We start from the raw sequence: 12,554 nt of genomic DNA on the forward strand, positions 1-12,554 counted from the left end.
CCTCCCCTCTTTTCTCTCTGCCCCCTTTACTGACATTCGTTTGTCCCCCTTGTATTATTTTTCCCCTTCCCCTCACTTCCTCTTGTATGTACTTTTGTATACCTCTGAGGGTCTCCTTCCATTTCCATGCATTTTCCCTTCTCTCTCCCTTTCCCTCCCACCTCTCATCCCTGTTTAATGTTAATCTTCTTCTCATGCTCTTCGACCCTACTCTGTTCTTAGCTACTCTCCTTATATCAAAGAAGACATTTGACATTTGTTTTTTAGGGATTGGCTAGCTTCACTTAGCATAATCTGCTCTAATGCCATCCATTTCCCTGTAAATTCTATGATTTTGTCATTTTTTAATGCAGAGTAATACTCCATTGTGTATAAATGCCACATTTTTTTTATCCATTCATCCATTGAAGGGCATCTAGGTTGGTTCCACAGTCTAGCTATTGTGAATTGTGCTGCTATGAACATCGATGTAGCAGTGTCCCTGTAGCATGCTCTTTTTAGGTCTTTAGGGAATAGACCGAGAAGGGGAATAGCTGGGTCAAATGGTGGCTCCATTCCCAGCTTTCCAAGAAATCTCCATACTGCTTTCCAAATTGGCTGCACCAATTTGCAGTCCCACCAGCAATGTACAAGTGTACCCTTTTCCCCACATCCTCGCCAGCACTTGTTGTTGTTTGACTTCATAATGGCTGCCAATCTAACTGGAGTGAGATGGTATCTTAGGGTGGTTTTGATTTGCATTTCTCTGACTGCTAGAGATGGTGAGCATTTTTTCATGTACTTGTTGATTGACTGTATGTCCTCCTCTGAGAAGTGTCTGTTCAGGTCCTTGGCCCATTTGTTGATTGGGTTGTTTGTTCTCTTATTGTCTAATTTTTTGAGCTCTTTGTATACTCTGGATATTAGGGCTCTATCTGAAGTGTGAGGAGTAAAGATTTGTTCCCAGGATGTAGGCTCTCTATTTACCTCTCTTATTGTATCTTTTGCTGAGAAAAAACTTTTTAGTTTGAGTAAGTCCCATTTGTTGATTCTAGTTATTAACTTTTGTGCTATGGGTGTCCTATTGAGGAATTTGGAGCCCGACCCCACCGACTGTAGATCGTAGCCAACTTTTTCTTCTATCAGACGGCGTGTCTCTGATTTGATATCAAGCTCCTTGATCCATTTTGAATTAACTTTTGTGCATGGCGAGAGAAAGGGATTCAGTTTCATTTTGTTGCATATGGATTTCCAGTTTTCCCAGCACCATTTGTTGAAGATGCTATCCTTCCTCCATTGCATGCTTTTAGACCCTTTATCAAATATAAGATAGTTGTAGTTTTGTGGATTGGTTTCTGTGTCCTCTATTCTGTACCATTGGTCCACCCGCCTGTTTTGGTACCAGTACCATGCTGTTTTTGTTACTATTGCTCTGTAATATAGTTTGAAGTCTGGTATCGCTATACCGCCTGATTCACACTTCCTGCTTAGCATTGTTTTTGCTATTCTGGGTCTTTTATTTTTCCATATGAATTTCATGATTGCTTTCTCTATTTCTACAAGAAATGCCGTTGGGATTTTGATTGGCATTGCATTAAACCTATAGAGAACTTTTGGTAATATCGCCATTTTGATGATGTTAGTTCTGCCTATCCATGAACAGGGTATATTTTTCCATCTTCTAAGATCTTCTTCTATTTCTCTCTTTAGGGTTCTGTAGTTTTCATTGTATAAGTCTTTCACCTCTTTTGTTAGGTTGATTCCCAAGTATTTTATTTTTTTTGAAGATATTGTGAATGGAGTGGTTGTCCTCATTTCCATTTCAGAGGATTTGTCGCTGATATACAGGAATGCCTTTGATTTATGCGTGTTGATTTTATATCCTGCCACTTTGCTGAATTCATTTATTAGCTCTAATAGTTTCTTTGTAGACCCTTTTGGGTCTGCTAGGTATAGAATCATGTCATCTGCAAATAGTGATAATTTAAGTTCTTCTTTTCCTATTTTGATGCCTTTAATTTCTTTCGTCTGTCTAATTGCTCTGGCCAGTGTTTCGAGAACTATGTTGAACAGAAGTGGTGAGAGAGGGCATCCCTGTCTTGTTCCAGATTTTAGAGGGAATGCCTTCAATTTTTCTCCATTCAGAATGATGCTAGCCTGAGGCTTAGCATAGATTGCTTTTACAATATTGAGGTATGTTCCTGTTATCCCTAGTTTTTCTAGAGTTTTGAACATAAAGGGATGCTGTACTTTGTCGAATGCTTTTTCCGCATCTATCGAGATGATCATATGGTTCTTATTTTTAAGTCTATTGATGTGGTGAATAACATTTATTGATTTCCTTATATTGAACCAGCCTTGCATCCCAGGGATGAATCCTACTTGATCATGGTGCACAATTTTTTTGATGTGCCTTTGTATCCGAGTGGCCAGAATTTTATTGAGGATTTTTGCATCTAGGTTCATTAGAGATATTGGTCTGTAGTTTTCTTTCTTTGAAGTGTCTTTGTCTGGTTTATGTATCAGGGTGATGTTGGCCTCGTAGAATGAATTTGGAAGTTCTCCCTCTTTTTCTATTTCCCGAAGTAGCTTGAAAAGTATTGGTATTAGTTCCTCTTTAAAGGTTTTGTAAAACTCTGCTGTATACCCATCCGGTCCTGGGCTTTTCTTAGTTGGTAGTCCTTTGATGGTTTCTTCTATTTCCTCAATTGATATTGGTCTGTTTAGGTTGTCTATATCCTCCTGACTCAATCTGTTGCCCAGGATTTCTAAAGGAGTATGCACCATTGGAAATTTATCTTACCCATCTTTTTGGCCATGTTTCTTGAGTGGATGGTTTTCAATCCTATTTGTACTTTTTCTCTGATCACTGACTTATTTCCCTGTAATATTTTTACATTCATCCAATTCATTTCTCTTATTCCTTTTTCTCTAATTTTGAGGAATATGAAGTAATCAGAGGAACTCTACACATTCATCCTCTTTGCTTATCTTCAATGTGTGTTTTTCCAATTGTAATGATATTTTATTAATAACAACACATTATAATTCTTTGAAATGAGAAAACACAGTAGATTTAAAGCTATGAAGAATTATGAGTATAATGGCTCAACTGGACCTTTGCTTAAATTTTTACTGATTTCTAAAACAATGTTTAACTGTATGAGTAGCTACCTCTTCTGTTTTTTTATTCTACTTTATTGCCATCAATTATTTAATTTCTCATATATGCAGGCTAAAATATAACCTTAGTTTATAGAATCCCCTTTCCTTCAACCCAGTCTCTCTAAATTTCCTGGAATCTCCATGATATTACAGCACAATTTTAATAAAAATTTTAAATGCTTAGCATTTGAATGGATGAATCTAAACTTACTCAAGGTCCCCCAGAACAGAAAAAAACTCATATTACAAGTAATACCTCTCACCCTTTCCCTTTATCCAATCAATAATCATATACAACTTTTCCTCATATCAAGGCTGTTATTTACCATTATTCCATAAGGATAAAATCTTGTAGAATCTTTTATTAAAAAAGGTGTACCATATAATAATTAGTATAATGATCAAAATATTAAAATTATCTTAAGCATCCACCATCCATATTTAATAGTGTTACAAATTCTTTTGGGGGATTTGCTTAGCTCATATTTGATTACTGATATATTGTTAGGGTTCATATAGACCATGAGGGCTTTAGTGGCATCTGTTCCTTAATTATAAAACCCCTCTAAAGTTTATTGGTGGCTAATCTCTAATATTTATTTTATTTAAACTTGTTCAGCTATGTCGAATTGTAAGGTTTCTCAGTAAATGAGACAAGTTATAATCATCTTCTGTTTTCCAAACTGCTAATATGGATCTACAGTCTATTATACTAAACCTATAATTCATAATTTTGTGCTGACTTTACAGTTGCAATTACTCAAGCTACCTTAAATAGTGTTTCTTTGTCCCAGTAACTTATTAGGCACTTTTATCAATTGCTTCTACATGATATTAGAACTTTGGATCCTATGCTAATATTTTAGATTTCCATTTTGAGATAAATATTGTGGATTTGGGTAACTTTTTACATATGTTTAATTTACTATTTTTATTCTATTGATTCTTTTTAGTTATATATGACAGTAGAATTCATTTTGATGTAATTATACAAGCATGGAATATATGTAATTCTAATTAGGACCCCAGTACCTCTCCTAACTTTTCCCCACCTCCTTCTCTATTGATCTTTCTGCCATTTACCTATAGTTATTTTTTTATCTTACTTCTTTTTTTATATATTACATATATTTAATACAAATAAAATACAATATATGATCAACATTGTATTACTATAATTGTCAAGCTCTACTTGAAAGCCTTTAAAAAATGACTCTGGAAGAATTAAGCTATTTTATTTAACATCTAATAGTAGGCATAAAGCAAAGTTTATGTATTTAGTTTTCTCATTTTCTATTGTATTTCCACAAACCTTTAAGATACAATTTTAGGTATTTTTCTATCAATAAGGCCAGATATAGATTTTTTTTTATAGGTAACTGAAGGTTTTAAGAGGGTTTAGACTGAAAGTCAGGTACCATTTAGTCATAACATCATATAAAGACCCTTAATCAGGAGAAAGATTTTTAACATTATTGCTTAAGTCTTAAAAAAATAGTGAATTTTAACCAAATTGATCTCTCTCCAGTCTTGTTTCCTTTACTCTTAAGTCATACTGTTTGGCAAGTAATATAGGTAATGATGTAATTTTAAAATTAAATTAACCGTGAATAAATTGTAATTTGTTGGTCAGTGCATATATTTTGCCCCCACTTTACCTAGTATAGTCCTCCTGGAAAAAGTGACTGTCCCACATGGAAAACAAAAACAAACAAAAACAATTCAGAACTTCATTTCTTCCTTGAAGATTTTCAAGTATTATAGGAACAAAAGGTCCACAAAGAGGGGGAAAAAAAAAACTGATTAAAAAGTTGACATTTTCATCTTGCTTTAATAATTATGGGATAACAGAAGTATAAAAAACAAATGTCCCTTATTATTTCTTTGTTTAACATAATAATAATACACTAAGAAATACTGCAATTACACTAGAGCTATTTTCCAGCTTCTTCAAGTAAGGACCATAACTATGGTTCTACCAATGGGAAGATATGAATAATCAATCTTATGAAACGCAAAATATGGCAACACAAAAAGATAAATTGACTTTGGCTTTTAAAAACAAAACCTAATATGACCCTGAAATGCCTGATTCAACAACAAAAAGTTATAGCAGCAAGCCATCACTTCACCACACATTCAGAATTCTGAAATAGGCAACAGCCTTCCCCCGACCTCAATCTGTAATATCTTCTTTTTGTTTTTCCTGCTTTTTGGTTGTAGGTAGTTCAAGGCTTGCCCACTGCATAGGTTCAGCTTCTCTCATGGTGATCTCAATCTTTGTTGCAGTCATAGTTACATAGCTTCCTTTTACATCAATCACACCCCATAATTTGACATTTTGATGAAATTCCTTCTCTCCTTCAAATACGATGTGTACATTTAACAATGTACTATTAGCTTCTACTCGACTAAGTTCTGGAAGTGAATTTTTAGCATATACTGAAATGGTGACTTCACCCCCAGTCTGATGCCAGTCATGTCTACATGGAACAACTTTTTTCCCAGCATCCTTTTTAGTCCACACGTGTTTCCCTGTTGTACAGCCTTCTTGGGCTAAGAACGTATTAAAATCAGAGGTTTTCCTTCTACAACAGCTCCAATATTTCATCCCCTCATGGAAAATAGGTACTCCAGAATGATATACACAAACTTCTTCTAGACTCTGTAGACCCTGATATGTCTTTGAACACCCTTCATTTTTACATGAGGTCCCAATCTTAATTTCATCACTGTCATCTTCTTTCTTATCTTCTTCATTCTCAGATGAGAGTTTAAGTTTATCAAGTGCTTGTTTTAGGGAGGCAGATATTTTTAATTCCAAATTTGTCATGGGTTCATCTGGGCTTGGCCTTTTTTATCGCTCCTACTGGTTTAGGGTCTTGAATTATGTGCTCCTGAAATTTGGGTTTCAATTCAGATAGTTCTTTCTTTTCAGTAGTCTTGACCGGGTCAGGTGGCTTCTCACTAATGTGTCTACCTTTTGTACAGCCCACAATGCTTAAGAAATCAGAAAAATCAGTTGTTCTTCTCTTACAGCAAGACCAACCCTTTAATGCATCATGAAAGACTGGAACACCTGGGTTATATGTGTGCAAGCATCAGCCGAATTGTTCTCGGGGTCGAAGCGCTGGCCGCAGCCCTGATTATAGCATAGCAGGGCCATCTTCTCCTTCCACCGTTACCGGCAAGGACCAAACACCGGGAACCTCAAGACAGTGCGACAGACTCTGCAGTAGCAAGCGCTGACCTGAATCTTAGGGCCTTTTCTTACTTCTTAAAATCAATTTCTTATGGGTGTACACGATGGTGAAATTCACTGTGGGGTATTGATATATGTAAATAGAAAGTAATATCAGGTTCATTCCACTGTCTTTCCTTTTTAATGTGCTATATTTTAATAATTTTAATAAGCAAGTTTCTCCAAGTTATTAATAAATTTCTACTCTGATAGGTGGTTTAATTGAAATGCAATATAAACATTCACAAATTGAATCATTATTTAATAAATCATCTATTCAATTTTTAATTATAATGTTTATTTGATGTATTTAATGAAATATTGTTGGTTAAATCTCTTAGAATTAAAATAATTACTCTTCTTTCAACTAAATAAAGAAAAGCAATTATTATTTTTCGCTGGTTACTTAAATCACTGCATTCTCTGATTTTTGCTATAACCACTTAATTTTTTAAAAAGAACTCAATGTTGCCATCTGGTGGAGAAGTATTATTGGCCTTTCCTTTTTCTTTTAATTTTTTTTTTTTTTTTTTTTTTGAACTGGGGATTGAATCCAGGGTTTTTCCTTTGTTAGCCAAGCATTCTAACATTGAACTAAACCCACACCCTGTATTATTGGTTTTGTTATGGTTGCTGCTGTACTTTTTTTTTAATTGACAAATGAAAATTACTTATATTGTGCACAGCATTTTTTCAAATATGTAGATGTGGCTAAATCAAGCTAATTAGATATTCATTACTTCACCTTTTATTTTTTTTTGTGGTAAGAATATAAAGTTTACTCCCTTCCCAATATTTAAGAATATAATAATTGTTATTAACTACAGATCACTATTTTATAATAGATCCTCTAAACTGAGTCTTCCTAGCCCACTGAAAAATGTTTTTTGTGGGGGTGGGGTACTGAGAATTGAACTCAGGGACACTTGACCACTGAGCCATATTCCCAGCCCCGTGTTTATTTTATTTAGAGACAGAGTATTACTGAGTTGCTACTGCCTCACTTTTGCTGAAGCTGGCTTTAAATTCTCCATCCTCCTGCCTCAGCAGCTGGGATTACAGACAAGTACAACCACACCCAGCCCCTAACACACTGAAATTTTATACCCTTTGACCAACATCTCCTCACACCCACTCCTTCACTCCCTAAAGCCACTATTCTACTTTACTGGAACGAATTTAGCCTTCATAGAATCCACATATAAGCAAGGTAATATGGTACTTGTCTTGCAATTCCGGGCTTACTATATGATTTTTAATTAGAATAAATTTTAAAGTATTATTTTAAATATTTAATATTTCAAGACTTCAAAATAATAAAATTACTTATAATTTATAGCATACACATATGAAATTCCATAATAATGACTTTAGAAATTATGAATAACAGTATTAGCCCATAGAACACTAGCACCATAATTTTTAATTTTTTTTAGACAAGGTCTTTTATTGAAATTGTAAAGGACATACATTGCAAGGTATCTTCAGATAATAGGTTCCAAGACCCTTGTGTATACCAAAATTGACAGATTATCAATTCCCTTAATGGTGTAATAACTGTATAAACTCTATGCACATTCTTTGATATGCTTTAAATTATTTCTGGATTACTTATAATACTTAATAGTGTAAATGCTAGGTAAGTAGCTATGGTAATGCGTTGGTTATGGAATTAAAATGAGTAAAAATGTCTATGCATGTTCAGCATGAACAAGTTTTTAAAATATATTCAATCTGTAGTTGGTTGAATCTGTGCATTCAGAACCAGTGGATACAGAGGGATTACTGCATATATGTATTATATACATGAATTTTAAATATTGTAGGTAAACAAGATTTTTCAACTTGGAATACAACTTCAAAGTAATATTTTCAATGACCTGAAGATAGTGAACCAAGCCCTCTGGCCTCCACCCTCTCCAAAGTCAGCATCATTGCAGGAAATCATGAACATTCAGGCAGGCCAGTGTGGCAACCAGAATGGCACTGTTTTGAGAAGTCATTAGCCATAAGCATGGCACTGACCCCTCACCAGCAATTACCATGGCAATAGTGACTTACAGCTGGAGAGAATCAATGCAAACTATAATGAAGCAGCTGGCAATAAAAACATACCTCAGGTCATAAAACCAGGCACAACTGACTCAGTGAGATTAGGACCATTTGGCCAGATATTCAGGTCAGAAAACTACCTGGGCAAAGGGCTACTATACAGCAGGGGCCCAGCTGGAGAACTCATCATGGATGTGATGAGGAAAGAGTCAGAAAGCTGCAACTGTGCCCAGGGCTTACAGCTGACCCACTAGCAGGGTAGTGGCATTGGTTTGGGTATGGGCACCCTTCTCATCAGCAAGATCTGGGAGAAGTACCAAGACTGCACCATGAACACCTTCAGCATCATGCCCTTGCCAAAAGTGTCTGACACAATGATGGGGCCCTACAATGCCACCGTCTCTGTACAACAGCTGGTGGAAAACACAGATAAAATCTTCCACACTGACAACGAGACTCTATATGACTCGTTTCTGCATTCTGAGGCTGACCACCCCCACATATGGTGATCTCCTGCTAGCAGCCACTATGAGCCATGATATCACCTTGCCTGAGCTTCCTGGGCCTGCTGAAGCAGATCTGCGCAACTTGTCCGTGAACATGGTGTCGTTACCTGGCATGCACTTCTTCATGCTGGGCTTCTTGCCCCTGACCAGCTAGGGCAGCATGCTGGTACCTTGCTCTGACTGTCCCCAAGCTCACCCAGGAGACGATCCATGCCAAGAACGATGGCCAAGTATACCCCCTCCATGGTCTCTACCTGGCAGTGGCTACCATTTTCTGAGGCCGCACGTCCAGGGAGGCAGTGGACAAGCAAATGCTCAGCTTGCGGAACAAGATAAGCAGCTACTTTGTGGAGTGGATACTCCACAACATGAAGACTGCCATGTGAGACATTCCACCACCTTCCGTGGCAACAGCATGGCCATCCAGGAGCTGTTCAAGTGCATCTCCGACCAGTTCACCTCCATGTTCAGGCTCAAGGCCTTCCTTCCTTGGTACACTGGCAAGGGCGTGGACAAGATGGAGTTCACCAAGGCCCAGAGGAACAAGAATGTTCTGGTGTCCGAGTATCAGTGGTACCAATAGTACCCTGGCCAAGGACAGGGAAAGTTGGAGGGGAGGGAGGAGGAGACTTAAGAACTTCCCAACTAAGGCCTGCTTCCTTGGTGAACTTTTATTGTCCTTCAGCATCATCTTTCTGCTTTGTATACTATGGTGCTCAGATTTGCCTGCCAGAAGTTCACTGATAATGTGAATCCGCTAAAAACAACAATATTTTCTTTTTCGATTTAACCCAGTGGGGCTTAACCACTGGACCACATCCCCAGCCGCCCCCCCCCTTTTATTGATTGATTGATTGTGTGTGTGTGTGTGTGTGTGTGTGTGCGCGCTTCATTTAGAGACAGGGTCTCACTGAGTTGCTTAGTTTCACTGCGTTGACCTGCAGGGTGAGTGAACAGTTCTCCGAATGCAGGCGGTGGATTGTATTAGGAAAATTAGAATTAAAAAATTGAAGACATGACTCATAAGTGGAAGGGGGACATGGTGAGTGAACCAGCTCTGATGGAGTCTCCCTATCAACAGGAGCCATCTGCAACAGGGAAGTTCTCTCCGCATTTTCGCACGGAAAGATTCCCTGAAGCAGCTTCTCACTGTCCAGGGTTACTAGTTCAAAGCAATGATTTAATCCCAACAGTTTAGGGCCTTGAGATCCTCCTGCCTCAGTCAAGCTGCTGGGATTACAGGTGTGCTCCACTGGGACCAGCGACAATATTTTCTTAAAAATCTATGAAAATTCATGTGATCCTTATACTCTAATTTTTATTCTGTTTTTGAGTTATAAAATTTCAGGGTTTACTCTTTCAGCACTAGGTTTTTTGCTTCAGTGTTTTTAGCAATATTCCTCTTCCTTTAGTAAAGAGATGAAAGTTCATGTTTCTAAACTTTCCCAAAATATTAAACCAGTGGATACAGAGGGATGACTGCAAAAAGAAAAACAAAATTAGTGATATCAAAACTTCAAAAGAAAAACAAAATTAGTGACATCACGCATGCTCATTAAGACACTATGGCGATCTGCTTTTTTGTCTTTGTGACTGATGAGAACAATTTAGAGGAGGAAAAGTGTATTTGACTCGCAGTTTTAGAGGTCTCACCTGGCTCCATTTCTCTGGACCCAAAGTGATTATATATTTTGAGATTTGTTTATCTCATATTTTCTCCAGCAACTCCCCACTTGCCTACAGTTACCACCCAGTAGTCCATTCAAATTATTATTCTATCAAATGGATTAATCCACTGATTCATTTGTATAGCTCTCATAATTAATTATTTAATCTCCTAAATGCACACAGGAGCTTTTGGGGGACATCTCATATCTAAGCCCACAACCTACACAGTAAGTCTACTTTAACTCTTAAGAAATCACAGTGCAATTTTTTGAAGGTCATTAGAAATTGATACTGATTTCATAGTATTTATGGATGAATTGATGTAATTGTCAATGAAATATGTAAAACATTTAAAAAATATTTTATCTCTTGATGGCTTATTTCTTGAATTTATAAAAGTTAAAGTTAATTTGGAATGTTTTTTCTTTGAAAAAGAGTGATTTAATGACTTTATTTTAAAAAATTCTTTTGAGTTATACACCAGGATACACCCTGTATGCTGACATAATCACAAAAGCAAGAGAACACAATTAATTCAGTCCTCAACACTTTCCCCTGCCCTTTATCCTCTCCCTCCATTCCACTGATCCCCCTTCAATCCATTTACAGTTTACTCTTTTTTTTTTTTTGTCCTGTGTTTACACCCAGTACTAGGACACAGCATTCTCAAAGAATATATTCCTTTTGTATGCTATCTCTATGATAGTTTTTGTTCAGCAGATGGCAGCACATGCAATATTATAAAATTGTATAAGCAGAATTTCTAAATGTTTGATTTTTTTCAAGTTACTGAACTTATTTAAACAATCAATCTAAAATAATTAATTCTCTTAACATTGGTATTCTACCTGATGGATTTATAAAATTAATCTTCTTAAGCCCAATAAAGAACACTTAACACATCTCACTGAAATACGTAAGATATCTCTTTGTGCCAAAAATACTAGTGAAAATCTATAAAATCTTCACTAATGTATTATAAAGCAATATGTGGTTAGGCTCACCAAACTTAGATTAGTTTCTGTATTTATAATTAAAAGAATCTATTGCCTATTTGTGTAGTGCCTTCAAAGAACCTCTAGATAATGAGTTTAGATCATCACAAAATCTTTTTGAAATCCTTTGGTGACTGGTATTTTAAAATTATAGCTCTTCAATTATTTTAAATGACATTATTTAACCATAAATAAGTACTATTTAATTATAACAGAATAAAATCTTCTACATCATTTTAGGAATAGTTCCAAATAAATAGATTTTCATATTAAATAAAATTCATCATGTTAAGACTCCATTAATATGTATTTTTGTATCTTTGTAAAGAATAAGGATCTATTTTAATGTGTATTTTCCTCTCCAAATTCGAATGACTCTTCAGAAAAGGCTTTTAAATTTGTTAGACAAGAGTGATATAATTAGATTGTTGAAACAAATACCAATATTTTGACCTTTTTAGTAAATACACCAATTCCATAAGTAAAAAATGTTATAATCCCAAGATATACACCGCTACTTAAATAAATCTAAATTTAACTTATTTAGGAAATGATAGAAATCACCTAGTTTCCCTTATTCATATTACAGGCCATTGCAGTATCCCTCAAGTTCCTGTTGGTTTCTGGAGTGTACTATAACACTCATAAAATAGTCTGTTGCTACCCATTTAATCTGAATTTCTTCTCATGTTGTAGCTTTTTACTTTCAGTGCTATGGACATTACCTTGAGGAAAATTCAGGGATGCTGAGTATCCTATTTATATTACAGAGCTGGGGGCCTGCAGTCCTTTATTCACTTTCTGTCATTTGTCGAAAGTGGCCATTTTTTTGTCATTCAGACTGAGAAATATATATTTTCTTTTGGATATTCATAGTAATTATAATAATCTGAAAAATAGTCTGCCAAATGTTTTATTACTTCACTATGGTGCAATAGCTTACATTCC

The 12,554-nt window shown here is 35.9% G+C and overlaps 2 pseudogenes; one reads left to right on the plus strand and one right to left on the minus strand.

Annotated features, from left to right (window-relative positions):
* Positions 1-5,282: 5,282 nt before the first annotated feature.
* Positions 5,283-6,310, minus strand: LOC114097638 (cysteine and histidine-rich domain-containing protein 1-like; annotated as a pseudogene).
* Positions 6,311-6,450: 140 nt separating this feature from the next.
* Positions 6,451-9,526, plus strand: LOC114097609 (tubulin beta-1 chain-like; annotated as a pseudogene).
* The last annotated feature ends 3,028 nt before the right edge of the window (positions 9,527-12,554 follow it).

This window comes from Marmota flaviventris, chromosome 4 (assembly GCF_047511675.1).
Source record: "Marmota flaviventris isolate mMarFla1 chromosome 4, mMarFla1.hap1, whole genome shotgun sequence".
Lineage (NCBI taxonomy): Eukaryota > Metazoa > Chordata > Mammalia > Rodentia > Sciuridae > Marmota > Marmota flaviventris.